Raw genomic sequence first — 6,001 nt, 5'->3', positions numbered from 1 at the left:
AGTATAGTTCAGAAAGCTGTTCAAAAACTTTTTCAATCAAAAATCTTCTTTAAATAATAAAGCTATAGAAAATGCTAAAGAGTACTATTCATGTTAAAGTAACAAGTACAGTTCGGCAGATCTCTACGCTAATGCAGCGCCGTTTCCCCGCCATATGTCGACGAGAGAAGAGATCTGTTAACAATCATGTGTATCAATGTAAACTAATGTGCTTGCTACGGATAAGAAAAACTATTATACAGCGATTTCTTAACAAGTGTTTTAACTCCAAATTCAGCTGAGCTGAGCAGAGTGAATATTCAAGTAATTTCAAAGTCATATATCTTGGGTATGGGGTAACACATATAATTGTTAATTGATTGGACACATGAGAAAATAGTATTCTGGCTTTTTTGCTTTTAAAAAGATAGAAATAACGTCACAAACATTTACGTTTATGACGTCCGAAAAGTAGAAAGCATAAAGAGCGCCTCTTCAGTTTAAAAAAAATTCAAGGTGCGTAATTTTTCAAAGTGCGTTGTAACGAAGCGGGCACGGTCTAGTATACGAAGCTATAGTCTGAAGGTTTAGTATCCTGAATGTCCTGTTATCCAAAAGTTCAAAAGTTTGTCGATTCATTTGTTTAAAGGTATATATATTCATGTATATAAATTCAAAAGGTTCAGTAGCCAGAAAATCCATACAGTGTAAATTCCTGAAGTTTTGAACCAAAATATACTGACTAGAAGGTATCATTCTACGTAACTACACAATACTATATTAAGTTTTGTGTAGTCAAACTGTGGATTGCTATAAAAAATAATTATTAGCTTATGTCTAACCCTTTACATGGAAACTGATTATTTTGCCCATATTCATAAAGTCCATATTTTAAAAACTTCTAGGCCTAGCAATGAGCTCGAAGTTGACAGAACTTCTATGATTATGTTATGCTGTAATATGTTGTGTACAAATTCATTTTGTAAAGGGGAAGAAGTTTTAAAAATATTAGTTATAAAAATGTACTAGTTTGTAATTGAAGTAATATATCATATGAAAATGCATCGTAATTGGTACAATTTCAAGGTTTTCAATCTAACACATGTATTTAATTCTTAGCAAATACTTATTCATTAGTTGCCAGTGGTATTTTGTACGTATAATATAGACCCTATTGAATTTGACTTCGTTCAAACTGTAAATTATATGCTGTATTAAAATGCAACACTGCTTTTAAATTACTTTAACATCAAAATTTTATAATTATGTAGGGAATCACAAAATCTAAAGAAACCATGTAAAATGGTCAATGTCTTTAAATCTTTTTTATCCAAATTGCATACAGTCTTCCAATATACAGGAAATATTTTTTTATTATATAAAATTCCGAGAATTTTTTCATTATAGCCATCTGCATCATATGTGATTATTTTGATTGATTTACAAGGACTGGTAAAATTGAAATTAATTTTCCATAAAGAAAACACATGTTCGTTTACTTAGAGTTTAGGGATTTCTTTTACTGCAATTTCCTGCATCAATTTTGATTGATCAACATACCCTTTTATTTCATATCTATTCACCAATTTTGATTGATTTACATAAAAATTTTACATTATGAAATGAATATTTTATACAGAAAACACATTTTTGTTTTGCTTAAAATTCAGAGAGCACTCTCTGCAACAATTGTAACCAGATAGCCATGCTTTCACCTTGAATTGTTAGTATTACAATTAAATTGGTTACAGTGATAGTATACCTTGATATTGCGCAATGAATTGTGGTAATAATGACTAACAGAGTGAACTCTGTGACTTTTGTAGCACTGCGCATCATTCCTAAATGATGTTGTGCAACTAGGGCACAAATATCCAAATCTGGAGTTTAACATGAAGAAACATGACCCCTGGGTCATTATTCTTTAAAAAAAACTCACATTATTCTACAGCTGGGGGGGGGGGGGTGGGTTGTTATTATTCTACGTCGAAAAAGGACCCCTGGTCATTATTCTACGGGGGTCATTATTCTTCTCTACACCGGCGTGTGGAAATTACTCTATTTCCGTGTTCTTTAGATTTCGATATATTTATTCATTTCATAGAAATGTTTCGATTATATTTTGGCTGATTTCCATTTTCAATATTTAAGCAAAAGTGATTTTGCTGATATATACTCACGTTATTGACAGTGTTGATACTGACTTCGAATCTCATGTGCGTTACATGATTGTGAAAGTGACGATATCGTTAATTCTCGTTCATCAATATCATTTCCAAAACCGAATCATGTTCGTGATAAAGATAATCCTGCTTATTTAGGTCATCAATACTTTTATTTTTCCTCATAGGACTGGTGACGTATAACCAATCAATTATTGCGAAATGCGGTTACCCAAATAAAAAACCGTCTAAATAGACAATCATTTATTGCAAAATTCATTTTCTTTGGAAAAACCCCCAAAAGAATGTATTAATGGCTAATTAATTTTTGATAAATTAGTATCAATAAATTGGACTGAATTTAATCAAGAATATAATTAACAAAAACTTCAAAAGTGCTTTTTGGGGTTAAATTTCTTAATATATTGATATATCGATTTAGTTCTATATAATCTGAATTAAAAAAATATCTTAAAATTTGTGGACTCCTTTCTGACTCAATGTTAGAAAAAAAGATCCAGCGTTTCTGTTCCTTAGATCAACATTAATTTTGAAATATTTTATTAATGTATTTCTACAATAAACTATACATTTTTACTGTCTCTCTTGCCTAACCTCAACGCTAATGGATTCTTTCAAACAGAAAGAAGCTCAATATGTAAAAGTTTTCATTTTGGTGATTAAATTTTTTTTTCTGTGTGTAAAACATCTTACTCTTTTTTATTTTATGATAATGTAAAATAAATGAATCGTTCCTCAACGATACGCCAGACAAGATCTAACTCGCATAAAACACAGATGACCGGGAGATGTGCTTCCCTCAGTATACTGTTTTTGTGTTTAGCTCTCCTAAACAGTAGGTGGGTACTAGAAAGGTGCAAAATTTACCTTCTTTAAAGATATTCTTCTCGAGATCAACAACTTTAAAAACTAAGACATTAATGTACTAGCAACTTAATTTATCTGACAAATTGTCAAATTACAAAGCCCAGAATACCGCAGAAATATATTAGAAAAACTCTATTATTAACAAAGTCTTGTCATAAAAGTTGATATCGAAGCAGGCTTGTTAGGAGGATTCTATAGTTATCCATGGGGTCATAAAAAGACTTGGCAAATTGGTTGTGGGGCTAATCTTCACCGAAATAAAATATCTAAAAAATGTGAAGAAAACAAGGCTAAAATATTTGACATTGTTATGAAAATCAGGCGGTTTGACAAAATTTGAACTATCCTCCAGATCTTACTAGGCCACATTACACTAGATATGAGGATATTCTTGGCAATTTAATTGCGTTAAATATAAAAGAAAACATGGTTAACAACATATGTCATAGTTTGGTGTTGTTGCTTAGAAGAGCGATATAGCCTTTGAGTTTCTTGGTATTAATGTTTTTGCTATTATTATTTTTTTGGGGTTTGTAAAAGGCTGAAAATGCCTTTTTTTAATTTGCAGACCATATGCATTCTACTATGTACATTTTTATTCGGTGTATGTTAACTTTTGAAATACCAAAATGTCAGCAAAGATTTTTAATAGCAAAATTAATAGATGTTGAAATGAATTAAAATCTTGCCTTTTAAAAAATTTCTTTGATGTGGACATACATGTAGGTTCGATAGGGCGAATGCTTATCCTTATAATTTATATTGTAAAAGCCCAAATTTGGGTAAAACTATTTTTAAGAAGCTTTTTCCCTTGAAGAAAACCATTTTCCAAGTTTCTCCTGATGAAGGTCATAGAGAAAGATATGTATGTAACATAAAACGGTTTGCTATCATATGATGGTAATAGAGTATAATTTTTTCAGTAAAGGGATCCACAATGATAAACAAGATTGTATAAAGACGGTTACTGGCAATTGAAATGCAGTTCGAGTTTAAAATGTGGATTTCGCTGTTATGAGTATTGTATTAAATTTAAAACAGTAACTACATGTACCGGTTTCAGACAAATCCAAATGGATACTTAAAATAAAACGTACTAATAAATACAAATTGCCATTTAAAGAATTTTCTTTTAAAGCTATGTATTCCGTTTCAAACGCTGGTTTTGCAATGTTGGAAACCCGCCCCAAACGGCATTTTAGCTATATTAGATGAGAATTCCTGGGCGTGTTATTATAATTTGTCTTTTTTCTTTCTCTCCATATAAGTCTTGTGTACATGTATCTCTTTAGGACATACTTTGAAGCATGTTTGGATTTTCATTCCGTGAAAAACTGTTTTGGAAGGTTAACTAATTTTGAATAAAAAAAATCAAGGTAAATTGACGAGGATGGGGATAAAACTGCGGATAAAGCTTCATTAAAAATGTAGGAAAGCAGAGAAGCGGAGCTAATTGCAAAACTACGAAGTGTAGACGAAATCTGTTTATGGACATAACAGAAAACAATTCAATGGTTGATAGAGTTTTATGTGAAAGGTTTTTATTTTTGCAACCTGTAATTAGACTGTTAGCCAAAGAAACTGCAGCATATTGCCAAGAGATAGTTATATGTTTGGTTATTTTTGCTGAAGAAACGAAATGTTTCGAAGGATTTTTTTTTTATATGAAACGAAATTAAATATATTCACCGATATATTAATGTCTTATAAAATTGCATAATGTCCAAAAGTAGACAATTATTGTTTGCACAAACTGTCAAATATATTTACGGATTAAAACTTTTTACAAAGTATGTAGTTTAAAAATTATACCGAAAAAAAAAATATCTAAAAGTTTCATTTTATTATGGAATAAATCACCATAGTTACCTTTGTAGGAGATCGTGTTTATTTTAACGAAGTACATTTGTTTTTATCACACCTTGTTAATCTACATCACGTAGCAAGTCACCATTTCTATGATGCCATAACCTTTAGATCCCTCCAGGATAACATGACAGTAATTATGTTCTTTTCAATATAAAATGTAACAGCAAAGTTGTAATAAAAAAACTGGGACGCAGTATTTTTTGGCACGACATTTAATGCATCAACATAGATTGGAAGTCCGACTCAACAATCATCAGGGAATATTAACTACTGAGTATCCTGTTAGTTGACTAGAGATGCAAAATAGTCAATAACAATGAAAAGGAATCTTCCAGTCGTAACACTGTAAATTAGACTAAAGTACACGTATTTAAACTAGAAAACCGATCTGTGATATAAATCATTGGAAGGTGTGCATAAAGTGGATGACTGTATAAAAAGTTATTCTAAACCCTAGATGAAAAAATTGCAGAATATTCAAAAACCGATTCAAAATTTTGACGCAGATATTGGCGGTTTCGATAAAACGGTATTTTACTGTATATACACAATATGAAAAGCACACTTAAGACAATTCAATCAGCTTGACCATCAATCCGGATGGATCATTTGAGGGCAATAAATCATCACTTTGTTATGATCATCATAACTGCATTCTACAATCATAATCTCCTCGACATATCACACTGAAGTTAAACGATAATTATCAATAATTTTTAACATGAATGTTGAGCATTTGGGAATACTGAAGAGAGAAATGAAAACGTATGACTTGATTTCGTCTGGGCATTCTGATTAGATATGTTTAGAGAAAAAAATAAAATCAAAGGCAAGATATCCGTGAGCTAATCAATATCAATATTAAATTGTTTCGCCGATTGTATCATTGTAAAAAGATAATGCTTCTAGAAAAAAATCGTTTGCAATAATTGTATGCATAATAATGATCAGTTCAAAAGAAACCCAGACAGACTCAGGACAGACCTGAGTCAGATGTGGTGATGCAGTTCGTCCTGCTAGCAGCTTAAAAACCAAAAGAAGGATTTAAATAAAGTATTCTTCCCCGTTAAATGTTGGATCATTATTGAGTTCGTAAATTTCAC

Source organism: Crassostrea angulata, chromosome 7 (assembly GCF_025612915.1).
Source record: "Crassostrea angulata isolate pt1a10 chromosome 7, ASM2561291v2, whole genome shotgun sequence".
NCBI lineage: Eukaryota > Metazoa > Mollusca > Bivalvia > Ostreida > Ostreidae > Magallana > Magallana angulata.
This window is presented reverse-complemented; position numbering follows the sequence as displayed.